The sequence below is a fragment of the Tachyglossus aculeatus genome, chromosome 8, assembly GCF_015852505.1.
Source record: "Tachyglossus aculeatus isolate mTacAcu1 chromosome 8, mTacAcu1.pri, whole genome shotgun sequence".
Taxonomy (NCBI): domain Eukaryota; kingdom Metazoa; phylum Chordata; class Mammalia; order Monotremata; family Tachyglossidae; genus Tachyglossus; species Tachyglossus aculeatus.
The window spans coordinates 13,694,867-13,709,455 of record NC_052073.1 but is presented as its reverse complement, the minus strand read 5'-3'; the positions used below and the strand labels follow the sequence as shown (position 1 = coordinate 13,709,455).

At 43.3% G+C, this 14,589-nt stretch overlaps 1 non-coding gene across 1 annotated transcript; it reads right to left on the bottom strand.

The window, feature by feature from the left end:
• Positions 1-14,083: 14,083 nt before the first annotated feature.
• Positions 14,084-14,221, bottom strand: LOC119931912. Its single transcript, XR_005452214.1, has one exon. It is a non-coding gene; the product is annotated as a small nucleolar RNA SNORA7 (small nucleolar RNA).
• Between the last annotated feature and the right edge of the window lie 368 nt (positions 14,222-14,589).

Sequence of the window (14,589 nt, the reverse complement as noted above, 5' to 3'; positions counted from 1 at the left end):
TTCTAGGCCGCGAGCCCACTGTTGGGTAGGGACCGTCTCTAGATGTTGCCAATTTGTACTTCCCAAGCGCTTAGTACAGTGCTCTGCACACAGGAAGCGCTCAATAAATACGATTGATTGATTGATTCATTCGTTAGTTCATTCATTCGTTCGGTCGTTCGTCCGTTCGTCCGTTCATCCGTTCGTCAGTTCATCCATTCCCAGACTGAGCCCCCCTCCTTCCTCTCCCCCTCTCCATCTCCCACCGTCTTGCCTCCTTCCCTTCCCCACAGCACCTGTATAGATGTTTGGACAGATTTATTACTCTGTTTATTTATTTGACTTGTACATATCTATTCTAGTTACTTTATTTTGTCAACGCGTTTGGTTTTGTTCTCTGTCTCCCCCCTTCTAGGCCGCGAGCCCACTGTTGGGTAGGGACCGTCTCTAGATGTTGCCAATTTGTACTTCCCAAGCGCTTAGTACAGTGCTCTGCACACAGGAAGCGCTCAATAAATACGATTGATTGATTGATTCATTCGTTAGTTCATTCATTCGTTCGGTCGTTCGTCCGTTCGTCCGTTCATCCGTTCGTCAGTTCATCCATTCCCAGACTGAGCCCCCCTCCTTCCTCTCCCCCTCTCCATCTCCCACCGTCTTGCCTCCTTCCCTTCCCCACAGCACCTGTATAGATGTTTGGACAGATTTATTACTCTGTTTATTTATTTGACTTGTACATATCTATTCTAGTTACTTTATTTTGTCAACGCGTTTGGTTTCGTTCTCTGTCTCCCCCTTCTAGGCCGCGAGCCCACTGTTGGGTAGGGACCGTCTCTAGATGTTGCCAATTTGTACTTCCCAAGCGCTTAGTACAGTGCTCTGCACACAGGAAGCGCTCAATAAATACGATTGATTGATTGATTCATTCGTTAGTTCATTCATTCGTTCGGTCGTTCGTCCGTTCGTCCGTTCATCCGTTCGTCAGTTCATCCATTCCCAGACTGAGCCCCCCTCCTTCCTCTCCCCCTCTCCATCTCCCACCGTCTTGCCTCCTTCCCTTCCCCACAGCACCTGTATAGATGTTTGGACAGATTTATTACTCTGTTTATTTATTTGACTTGTACATGTCTATTCTAGTTACTTTATTTTGTCAATGCGTTTGGTTTTGTTCTCTGTCTCCCCCTTCTAGGCCGCGAGCCCACTGTTGGGTAGGGACCGTCTCTAGATGTTGCCAATTTGTACTTCCCAAGCGCTTAGTACAGTGCTGTGCACACAGGAAGCGCTCAGTAAATACGATTGATTGATTCATTCATTCGTTAGTTCATCCATTCGTTCGGTCGTTCGTTCGTCCGTTCATCCGTTCATCCACTCCCAGACTGAGCCCCCCTCCTTCCTCTCCCCCTCTCCATCCCCCACCGTCTTACCTCCTTCCCTTCCCCACAGCACCTGTATAGATGTTTGGACAGGTTTATTACTCTATTTTATTTGTACATATTTATTCTATTGATTTTATTTTGTTTATGTTTTGTTTTGTTGTCTGTCTCCCCCTTCTAGACTGCGAGCCCACTGTTGGGTAGGGACTGTCTCTAGATGTTGCCATTTGACTTGTACATATCTATTCTATTTATTTTATTTTGTTAATGCCTTTGGTTTTGTTCTCTGTCTCCCCCTTCTAGGCCGCGAGCCCACTGTTGGGTAGGGACCGTCTCTAGATGTTGCCAATTTGTACTTCCCAAGCGCTTAGTACAGTGCTGTGCACACAGGAAGCGCTCAGTAAATACGCTTGATTGATTCATTCATTCGTTAGTTCATCCATTCGTTCGGTCGTTCGTTCGTCCGTTCATCCGTTCATCCACTCCCAGACTGAGCCCCCCTCCTTCCTCTCCCCCTCTCCATCCCCCACCGTCTTACCTCCTTCCCTTCCCCACAGCACCTGTATAGATGTTTGGACAGGTTTATTACTCTATTTTATTTGTACATATTTATTCTATTGATTTTATTTTGTTTATGTTTTGTTTTGTTGTCTGTCTCCCCCTTCTAGACTGCGAGCCCACTGTTGGGTAGGGACTGTCTCTATATGTTGCCATTTGACTTGTACATATCTATTCTATTTATTTTATTTTGTTAATGCCTTTGGTTTTGTTCTCTGTCTCCCCCTTCTAGACTACGAGCCCACTGTTGGGTAGGGACCGTCTCTATATGTTGCCAACTTGCACTTCCCAAGCGCTTAGTACAGTGCTCTGTACACAGTAAGCGCTCAATAAATACGATTGATTGATTGATTCATTCATTCGTTCGTTCGTTCGTCAGTTCATCCATTCCCAGACTGAGCCCCCTCCCTTCCTCTCCCCCTCGACCCCCTCTCCATCTCCCCCCGTCTTACCTCCTTCCCTTCCCCACAGCACCTGTATTGATGTTTGTACAGATTTATTACTCTATTTATTTGACTTGTACATATCTACTCTATTTTATTTTGTTAATACGTTTGGTTTTGCTCTCTGTCTCCCCCTTCTAGACTGCGAGCCCACTGTTGGGTAGGGACTGTCTCTATATGTTGCCATTTGACTTGTACATATCTATTCTATTTATTTTATTTTGTTACTATGTTTGGTTTTGTTCTCTGTCTCCCCCTTTTAGACTGTGAACCCACTGTTGGGTAGGGACTGTCTCTATATGTTGCCACCTTGGACTTCCCAAGCGCTTAGTACAGTGCTCTGCACACAGTAAGCGCTCAATAAATATGATTGATTGATTGATTCATTCATTCGTTAGTTCATTCATTCATTCCATCCCCCCCCCCCCCCCGCCCGCCTTACCTCCTTCCCTTCCCCACAGCACCTGTGTAGATGTATATATGTTTGTACGGATTTATTACTCTATTTATTTATTTATTTGACTTGTACATATCTATTCCATTTATTTTATTTTGTTAATATGTTTGGTTTTGTTCTCTGTCTCCCCCTTCTAGTCTGCGAGCCCACTGTTGGGTAGGGACCATCTCCATATGTTGCCAACTTGTACTTTCCAAGCGCTTAGTACAGTGCTCTGCACACAGTAAGTGCTCAATAAATACTACTGATTGATTCATTCATATCATATCATATTTCTGGTTCCCTCCCCAAATAGGGAAAACGGGATTGATTCGAATGATTTTGTCGATTTAGGGATGATATAATAATGGTATTTGTTAAGCGCTTACTAGCAGCGTGGCTTAGTGGAAGGAGCACGGGCTCGGGAGTCAGAAGACGTGGGTTCTAATCCCGGCTCCACCACTTTGCTGTGTGACTTTGGGCAAGTCACTTCACTTCTCTGTGCCTCAGTTATCTCATCTTAAAATGGGGATTGAGTTTGGGAACCCCACGTGGGACAACCTGATTACCTTGTATCTATCCCAGTGCTTGGAACAGTGCTTGGCACATAGTAAGTGCTTAACAAATACCATAATACTACTACTACTAATAATAATACATGCCAAGCACTGTTCTAAATGCTGGGTAGATATAAGATAATCAGGTTGTCCCACGTGGGGCTCACAGTCTTAATCCCCATTAAACAGATGAGGTAATTGAGGCACAGAGAATAATAACGATAATGATGGTATTTGTTAAGTTGTTACTATGTGCCATGCATTGTTCTAAGTGCTGAAAAATAATGGTATTTGAGAAGCGCTTACAGTGTGGCTCAGTGGAAAGAGCATGGGGTTTGGAGTCAGAGGTCATGGGTTCAAATCCCACCTCTGCCAATTGCCAGCTGTGTGACCTTGGGCAAGTCACTTCACTTCCCTGTGCCTCAGTGGCCTCATCTGTAAAATGGGGATTAAGACTGTGAGCCCCCCGTGGGACAGCCTGATCACCTTGTATTCTCCCCAGCACTTAGAACAGTGCTTTGCACACAGTAAGCACTTAATAAATGCCATTATTATTATTATTATTATTATTATTGTTATTATTTGCCTAGCACTGTTCCAAGCACCGGGGTAGATACGAGGTAATCAGATTGTCCCACGTAGAGCTCACAGTCTTAATCCCCATTTTACAGATGAGGTAACTGAGGCACAGGGAACTGAAGTGACTTGCCCAAAGTCACACATCTGATAAGTGGCGGAGTCGGGATTAGAACCCATGACCTCTGACTCCATGCTCTTTCCACTAAGCCATGTTTCCCGGAAGAACTTTTATACTGGGTCAGACAAATGGCTCATCTAGCCTAGTACTGTCCCCGATAGTGGTACAAAGGATGCTCAGCTAGAAGAGCACTGTGATGATAATCCATCTAGTCTAGACTCAAAAATAAAAATGCACTGCCAGTGAGATCAAGAAAGAAAAGTTCTACCCATGCTTGGGTAATCCATTTACTATCCCCAGCTTTTCTTCCAGTAACCCACTGAGGACTTTTTGTCCATCATTTACCCAAACCTTTTTTGAATTGATGACTATTTCCTGCCTGCACAATTTCCTGCATATGCTTACAGTAGTAGCATTGTGGGAACAAGGTTTGCTTTTGCATGTTTTGAATTTAGACCTTATTTCCAGGCAGTCTTGTTCAAGTACTATCATCCACAAGCACAATTGGCCACTGTACTAAAGGATTGGCAGATGGCCAAAGTAACTCCCTTCTATAAAAAGAGATCCTAAAGTCCCTTGAGATACTCTTTAGAATTATAGAAGGGTGTCTCATTTCTATATCTGGAATATTAGTAGGCTCTATAATTAAGTTTAGGAGCACTGAGCACTTAGGGAAACAGAACTTGTCAGGAGAAAGACTGCATTGTTTCTATAAAGGGAGATCATGCCCAACTACATCGTAGTTCTTTGTAGAAGTCAACAAGCATAGAAGGGAATCAGTGAACAAAATATAGTTGAATTTTCCAGCGGCCTTTGGCAATCTTCTAGATATTGTTCAAATAATTCTTGTGGGGTCTGTCACTGATAGAAAACTTTAAACAACGGGAAAGATTGGGAATCATCCCTCTTTCGGAGAAGGGTATATAATAGAGTCCCCTAGATAGCGGTACTATTCCTTACTTTCGTTTAACTTCATAAATGGAAGGAGTGTGGAAATTTGCAGATCACTGCTCTTCTAGGGGACAAAGCAGCGTGGCTTAATGGCAAGAGCCTGGGCTTGGGAGTCAGAGGTCATGGGTTCTAATACCCACTCCACCACTTAGCAGCTGTGTGACTTTGGGCAAGTCACTTAACTTCTCTATGCCTCAGTTACCTCATCTGTTAAATGGGGATTCAGACTGTGAGTCCCTCGTGGGACAACCTGATTACCTGGTATCCACCCCAGAGTTTAGAATAGTGCTTGGCACATAGTAAGCGCTTAACAAATACCACCATTACTATTATTATTGTTATTATTATTAATGCCACCTGGATGAGGAGAAACTGCAGAAAAACCTCATTAAACTGTACAAAAGGACACGAAATGACAAAGTAAGCTGTATGATGTACAAATTCAAGATAGTGCTCCTTGGGGAAAATAATCCTAACTCTAACTAACTGATGGTTTTGAGCAGTCAGTCACATCCCAGTCTATGCTTTGAAGTCACAGGTTTAGTATGCAGTAGCAGCCAAAACAGGCCAACCCAAATGTCGGGTGTCTGTTTACTAGGCTCAGGGATTACTAGCAGAGTCTTTGGGATGATAGTATAATCCTTACCAGCCCCTCTTCTCCCTTCCCCACTTTCAAATGTTCTAGAATGATCTGGAAAATAATTTGCCCTTAGCCAATAGGTTGCAAAGACCCGAAGGTGGGGGTGGAGTCCAAGCTCTGATGGGGGAAAGTGGAAGTTAACAGCCCCTTTGCTGGTAGCTGGATTTAATAATAATGGTGGCATTTGTTAAGCGCTTACTATGTGCAAAGCATAGGTGTCTCTGAGCCCTGCCTTTAGAGATCAATGGTCTGTTCTACTGCATGTGTTAAGTTTTTTCTCCTTAAACTACATCTGAGACACACACAAAAAAGGTCAGTATGGGTTAATGTGCTTTTAGGCACTGATGATGGATGAGTTCAGTTTAAACTCAGGGATTTCTTAAGTAGTCCAGGCTTCAGTGCACATGGCCATCTGATTAAGGCTGATTTCTAGGAGGGCGGGCTGTTATTCGGTATTAAAACCCTTCAGGAGCTGTAGTTACCTTGTAAACCTCTCCCTCTCTATCCTGCGTTCGTTTCTGTCTATATGTCAAATTAAATCCGGCTTGTTCGTCTCGCCTGTTTGTGAGTGCTGCCTATACGTGATGTCTGGGGCTCCTACAACGTTATTAATGTTGAGAAGCAGCGTGGCTCAGTGGAAAGAGCACAGGCTTTGGAGTCAGAGGTCATGGGTTCAAATCCCAGCTCCGCCAATTGTCGGCTGTGTGACTTTGGGCCAGTCACTTCACTTCTCTGTGCCTCAGTTCCCTCATTTGTAAAATGGGGATTAAGACTGTGAGCCCCACGTGGGACAACCTGATCACCTCGTATCCACCCAGCGCTTAGAAATAGTAAGCGTGCACATAGTAAGCGCTTAATAAATGTCATCATTATTATTTATTATTAATGGAATCCCACGTGGAATTTCTGGGTCCATTCCTCCCACTGATGATCCTAAATACAGGTGGTCTGTTATTGGTCCTGGTTTTATAGATACAATATCGTGCCCCATTCTGTCCATTGGCAACATTATTGCTTTGCTGAATTCTAAGAGTATCATCAGGAAGGGAATACAAAAACAGAACAACTTGGAGTAAACACCAGGAGGGGATTCCTATTTCTGTATTTTAGAAAAGACACATTAGAGTTGGCAAAGGTAAAAAGATAGGCGCTAAGATGGTCAGTGAGAAGGACCGATTTTCATATGAGGAAAGACTAAAAAGATTAGAACTCTGCAGTATAGAACAATGAAGGCTCCGAGACAACAGGATTAAAGTCTGCAAAACCATTAAGGGCAAAAACAAAATTGTTTTTCAGCAGCCATGAAGCATGAAGACAGCAGGTTCAAAGCAAATGTGAGGAAACACTCCTTCGCATAGTGGGTGATACACATAGGATAGGCTTTAATAGTTCAGGAAGCTGTTTAAGCAGAACATTGTTTGCACTCACTAAAGCAGTGTGCCCTCGTCTTCTTTGGAGGTGAGAAGCTTTCAATATCAAGAGCAGACATGAAGCTGCTTAAGTTTCTCTGGCATGGGATTCTTATTTTACCTTATCCTGCAGCTTTATTTAATTCTCATTTTTAGGATTTTTCCAGACTTCCAGATGCACTAGACTGTTGCCATGATTACTGCCCAAGAAACCTGAAATGAATCATAATGATGAGACCCAGATAACAAAAGGCTTCGTGAAGAACAATTGCTTTCCTCTCACATAAAATACATTGTTGCCCACTTCATTAAAGTTTAATTCATCCTTGATTCTGTTGATGCTTTCCTGAGATCCCAGAGGAAAACATCTAGGTGATGAAACCCAAGCTGGGTCAGAGAGATGTACTATGAGCTCTACGGCAACAACGTTTTCATTGCCGGTTACCTTGGATTCTTAAATAGTTCCACTTTAAGGATGCAATGGGAGAATGAGAAAAACACATGGAGGCTTTATTTGAAGCAGCGAGAGGAAAAGAACTCCCTCAATTTTTACACAATGCACAATCGCTTTTGCTTTTTCCATCCCAATACCTGTGAGACACACCAAGGAGCAACATTCATTCTTTCCAGCTCCCTAGATCCTCAAGCAATAACCTAATGACTGCAGCACATTTCTATTTATGCTGATTTTAAACACAGTGAAAAGATATTCCTAGAATAATACCCGACAAAATCGGGATCTTGGATTCTGGAAACTTCCAAAGGGGTCTGATTTACTATTGGCAAGTCAATCTGGGGCTAAGAGAAGCTGGCTCAGTGTTCTTTCTCTTTTAAAACAGAAGAAAATCCAACAGCCTACCTTGCCCCCATGTAGAATCCTCTGAAAAAAAATCTAGGAGTAGTTAAGAGTTGTGATGTCATGGCTGAAGCAGAAAGTAAATCAATAACCGGAAGAGTTGTCAGTGTTAATGCTTTAAGTAGTAGCTTAATGATGATCCTCTCCGTCCAATAATAATAGAGGTGTTTGGTTTTTTTAATATTTGCTAAGCATTTATTCTGTGCGAAGCACTGTTTTAAGCACTGGGGTAGATACAAGATAATCAGGTTGGACAGAGTCCCAATCCCACAGGGGGCTCACATTCTAAATCTGAGGGAAGATGATTTAATCCCCATTTTATAAAAGAAGAAACCGAGGCAAAGAGAAGTTAAGTGATTTGCCCAAGGTCACAGAAAAGTGGCAGAGTCGGAATTAGAACCCAGGTTCTGACACCCAGGCCCACCAGGCCATATTGCAATGCACTACGCTAAGCACTGGGGTAGATACAAAAAAATCAGATCAGATACAGTCCCAGTCCTACATGGGACTCCCAATCTAAGGGGAAGGGAGAACAGGTATTTCATCCCCATTTTATAGATGAGGAAAGAGAGGCACAGAGAAGTCAAATGACATGCCCAAGGCTACTCAGCAGGCAAGTAGCAGAACAAGTATCGTAACCCAGGTCTCCTGATTCCCAGTCCCGTGCTTGTTCCACCAGGCCACACTGCTTCTCTGCCTCTGAAGGATTTTATCAGAGTTCTAGCATTTGAAGCCAGGATTCTGGAATGTCTCTATGTTCCAAAGGTGTGGGAAGAGGAATCTTTCATTCCTAGAGCAAGAATGAAGGCCTTAGGGGTGAGGGGCAATCCACAAGTGTGTCTGTTGGAAGCAGAGGTGAAAGCATTTTGAAACAGCCCTTTAAGATACACTGATAAAAGAGTAAGTGCTCGTGAGGCCATTCCGATATGAGAAAGCAGACCCTTTTTATTCTTTCCCTGCCTGTTTGGGCTCTGGATTGCAGTTTACCTGGTAGCCGGCCAGACACCAGCTGTGTGTCTACCCCTGCTGAGAGCTTGAGCAGGATTCGGGTAGGGCGGTGGGGCTCGGGTGGGCACGCAGGGAAGCTGCCCCATAGTCCCGCCACTCCGGCTCTTGACTGTAAGGACGTGGTCTTCGGGCCAGTGGGAAAAAAAGAAAGAAAAAATATCCTCCTTTTCACAGCAGAAGGGCCTCACCGGCATTTAGTCGTCAGCCTTAAGTGCATTGCTGATTCTAAAAAAGAGATTCATCGTAATTTGTGTGAGCGCTTATTGTGTACAGAGCACTGTGCTAAGCACTTGGTAGAGTGCTTACAATCGATTTGGTAGACACGATCCCCCGCATTCAAGGAGCTTGCTTTTGGGGATGCTCTTAGAACCCGGTAAGCAGAAAAACTCTTCAAACCGAATTGATAAAAACGATGAACTTCTCAGATTACCAAAGACATATTCCAAAAAGCTTTCCTTTTGAAGTTTTATTGAATTTCATAAGGTTCAGAGTATTTCATTACCAGGTAAATAGAAAATCAATCTGGAAAGTTAGTATGGGTTTAATCATACAGATTGTACAGATAATTGAGTCCTAAAATTGCACGTTGGCATGAATTAAGCAAGAAACAGTCTGGCTTAGTGGAAGGAGCACAGGTCTAAAAGTTGAAAGGCCTGGGTTCTAGTTCTGGTTCCACCACTGAGCTGCTGTGTGATTTTCGGCAAATCACTTAACTTCTCTGGGCTTCAGTTTCCTTATGTGTAAAATGGGATTCAAGCTTGTTCTCCCTCCTACTTAGCCCGCGAGCCCCACGTGGGGCAGGGACTGTATCTGTTCTGCTTATATGGTGCCTATGCCAGAACTTGGCAATGGTTGTCGCACAGTAAGTGCCTAACAAATATCACCATTTATTATTACAAGTAGCAACGAAAAGATCCTTTTTTTATACCTGAATTATCTGTAACACTTGCAGGAATGGGCACAGCCAAAGGCATAACAAATACACAGCGGTGCCTGGATCCATTATCACAGAATTTTAATATTCTTTTCCGTTTTAAACTTAACTGTAATATATCGAGACTGAGAATCTGTAAAAAATGTAATGATGTTAATCATTTTAATAATGTGACAGCATCTGTGAATGAGTGGCTGTGACCTGCATAGGTATGACAGTGGGTGAATAATTTGGCATTATCACAGATAATTAATTATGTGCCAGGAATGTAATAAGGAAAGCCTGAGATGGTAATTAACTTCCTTTCTGGAAGAAGCAAGTCAAATTTTTGTGGAACTGAATTCTTTTTCTCAAGGATTATGGCAAAAGTTAAACCCCTTTGCTTTGTATATTTTGTAGAGCTAGGCAAAGGTGATTGATTGGTCTCTGCAGGGAGAGCCTCAACTTATACCTTCACTGATTAATAACTGCCAAATTCATAGAAGAAAGATTACTTTATGTATTTGGATACAAAGGTAAAAGTTACATTAGAAAATAGGGTTATAGATATCATCAAGTGTACTGCTTAGAGAGCTGAATTTAGTGACAGCATGAAGTGGAAAATCTCTGGGTTTGGGCCAGTTCAAAATTTTAATTGTCTTTAGATTTATTGTCAGTCCTTATTCTCATTAACTCTGCAAAACAATTCATGATCACTTGCATTCCCGCTAAGGCCTGTGCCTCAAGTGTTCAGTGTGGAGCCCACAACACTTCCTGCCTAATGTTCTCCGAGGCCTTCAATAACGCCCGTGGACTGTTGGGATGGAAGAGTTTCCAATGGATTGGAAGTGTTTCTGATCCCGGCTTCCAGCCCTTCATGCTCAATAAATACCGTCGATTGACTGATTGATTGATTCATCCATTGCGTTCCTCACACAGAGCTGTAAAAAGAGGCTGAAGTTAGTAACGAGTAACATCGTGTTGCATTTGATTAGCTTGATATAGACTTGAGAAGCAGCATGGCTCAGTGGAAAGAGCACCGGATTGGGAGTCAGAGGTCATGGGTTCTAATCTCGGCTCCGCCGCTTGTCAGCTGTGTGACTTTGGGCAAGTCACTTAATTCCTCTGTGCCTCAGTTACCTCATATGTAAAATGGGGATTAAGACTGTGAGCCCCACTTGGGACAACCTGGTCACCTTGTCTCCACCCCAGCACTTAGATCAGTGCTTCGCACATAGTAAGCGCTTAACAAACGCCGTCATTATTATATAGACACATAAACAGCCTCTACTGCAGCAGCCTGATCTGGGAGGGCCCCAACCCACAAGCACCAGCCCTTCAGAGCCCTGAGGAGCCAGGGACCAGTTGGATCAAGTCTCCCGGCTGGAAGTTCTTCTGCTGCAGCTCTGCAGTTAACTGGGAGTGAGTTATCCAGTTCATTCCTTAGTGCTTGATTTGTTGTTGGATGGCAGTTTTACTCCCCAAACCAGAAAAACAAGTTGCCTTCACAGCTACTCTAATAGGGTTTCTGGAAATTCCTCCTACTTCTGTTTTCAGGAGATGGATTAGGTAGGGCAGAGGGGTGGGGGATGGGGGAAGATAAAATGGGCTTTATTTCTGATGTTTTGAAATGCTTAGACTCAGCAGTTAGGAGACCAGTGGTAATCTTACAGCGTGCCCTTCTAGAAAAAATACCACAAGCCACAGGCTGAATGATATTATTGATCCTGCTGTCCTCTGCCCTGTCCTGCTTTACTCTGGTGGGGTTGGAGAAAATGTCAGACAGGACAAAGAGGATTCATTAAACCCTGGATCAAAGTGACCATATTGCTGTTGTGGAGTAGCCTAGGGATCTTCGATGGGGAAAACACCCACACACCCTCGCTCTCTGTCTTTCTCTCTCATAAACACACACACTCTTCCTGACCAGGGGATTGTTCTTTCTCCCATGCTGTATTATGGGAAAGAACAGAAAAGGTTTTTATTTTTAAATGTTACTTGTTAAGCCTTCACAATGTGTCAAGCACTTTTCTAAGCACTAGGCAGATACAAGTTAATCAGGTTGGACAAAGTTCCACAGTTGGAATGCTGGTTCACTAGTTTGTTGGTTGCCTAGTGGAAAGGACATGGTCCTGGGTGTCAGAGGACCTGCCACTTGTCTGCAGTGTGACCTTGGGCAAGTCGCTTAAACTTCTCTGTGACTCAGTTTCCTCATCTGTAAAATGGGGATTAAATCCTACTCCCCCCTAGTTAGACTGTGAACCTAATGTGGGGAAGGGACTGGGTCCCACCTGATTATATTGTAAGTGACCCGGTGGTTAGTACAGTCCTTGGCACATAGTAAGTGCTTAACAAATAACATTATTAATATGGAAGGCCTCCAAGAGGCTTTTCCTGACTAAGCCCTCTTTTCCTCTTCTCCCACTCCCTTCTTCGTTGCCCTGACTTGCTCCCTTTATCCATTCCCCCGCCTTCCACCGACACCACTATGTACATATCTGAAGTTGTATTCATATTAATGTCTGTCTCCCCCTCTAGTCTGTAAGCTCACTGTGTGCAAGGAATCTGTCTGTTGTACTCTCCAAGGACTTAGTATAGTGCTCTGCACACAGTAAGTGCTCAATAAATATGATTGACTGACTTACTGATGCCGACTTACTGATTGAAATGGTCCTTGTTCTGTCTCAGGGCAGGTCCTTATTGCTCCCCAGTGCTAGAGTACAAGAGCTGCCCCACCCACAATTCTGGCATCTGTTCATCTGAAATCAATCAATCAACAGTATTTATTGAACGCTTACTATGTGCAGAGCACTGTACTAAGTGCTCAGGAGAGTACAATATAACAGAATTTGAGGAAACCTTCTCTGCCCATAATGAGCTGACAGGAATCTTCTCCTTTGGAGAATGAACCTCCCTGGGATGCAGAACGAGGTCTTCCCTATTACACTGGAATTTTTTGGATGCCGGATACTACACCGTAGGATGCTGGAGCAGCCATAGCCTGCATTTTTTTTTTCTTTATTTCCATCAGCATGCACAGTGCAACTCTTTCTTTTATACAAACATTGGTGTTTTTGGAAGGCTTTTTTGTAACAAATTTTAAGACTAAGACAATCATCAGAAATATACCTATGAGCTGGTCACGAGTTAAACTGATTGGTGAATCATTCCTGGGCATTAGGAAAGGAGCCAGAATGGTAATTAGTTGCTCAATCGTTGTTTATATGGAAACTAAAAAAAATACCTTATTGGCAATGGAATATTTTCTAGAGTGCTGACTATAAAATACATCTAAATCAGCATTCTGGAAGCTTTAAAACCAAATCCAAGAGAGAGAGAGAGAGAGAGAGAGAGAGAGAGAGAGAGAGAGAGAGAGAGAGAGAGAGAGAGAGAGTGGGGTGTGTGTGTGTGTGTGATGTAGCTGTATTACAGGTGGACGCTACTGACAATGAAGCTTACCAATGGGTTTGAGTGTGGCTGAAAAAGCTGAGGAGGAGATTACAGTTGCTACCAAACCATATGCACAAAAAGACTGTTCCTTGTTTTGCTGACTGATTGTAGTCTTCGAAGGCAAAGGTCACATCTTTTACTCATTTTCTATATGTCTCAAATACCTTTTGCATTGCATGACACACAAAAGGCAACCATTAAGTACCCTTGCAAGTGATACTGCTAATCACAGATGTTCCTCATCATACGGCTACGCAGCTACAAATCTCACCCAAACTCTCCTGGCTCCTTAACTCACTAGAATCCAGAAATCCCAGGACCATTTTCAAAATTCCAGGGCACAGTTCTCCTCCAAGTTATTTTGATTTTTTGAGGTGTTGAGATAACCTTTTGTGTTGTACCTTCACTCTCACCCATCTTGAAAGCATTTTGCAAACTTCCTTTGTCTTGTCTTGCCTTATGCCGTTGAGTCATTGCCGACCCATAGCGATACCAGGAAACATCTCTCCCAGGACGCCCTGCTCTCCATCTGCAATCATGCTGGTAGTGGATCCATAGAGTTTTCTTGGTAAAAATATGGAAGTGGTTTACCATTGCTTCCTTCCATGCAGTAAACTTGAGTCTCCGCCCTCAACTCTCTCCCATTTCATTGCCATCTTTCCCAGAACATCCCACTCTCCGTTTGCAGTCCTTCTGGTAGTGTATCCCTAGAGTTTTCTTGGTAAAAATACGAATTGGTTTACCATTGCCTTCTTCTACACCGTAAACTTGAGTCTCCCCCATGCTGCTGCTGCCCAGCACAGGTGAGTTTTGACTTGTAGCAGATTCCCTTCCACTCGCTAATCACTGCCCAAGGTAGGAATGGAATGGGTAGGCCTCTCCTTGACTCTCCCTCCAGTAGCCAAGACTGGTAGAGTACTGGAAACTCTCCAGGTGCAACCCTGAGAGGGGTAAATGTCCTTTAATCTACTTTAATTCATTTGCAAGAGAACCGGCCTTTAATTTTAGAGACCAAACTGATTACATCACATTAGGCAAGTCTCTTCAATCTTCTTGTGCCTCAGCTTTCCCATCTGAAAGATCAGCATATGTTAATCATAGTGGGAGTCCCACTTAATTAGGACAGGAAGGTTAGACTTCATAAAATAAATAGTAGATAGCTTTGAAAATTCCAAGTGTTTCATATGCCATTTCTTAGATAGTGAGCCCCGCGACGGACAGGGATCGAGTTCTATTCCCACCTGTGTGTCCTCTCAGTGCTCAGTAGAGGACACTGCTTACAGTAAGTGCTAATAAGTATTATTACCAATCAATCAATA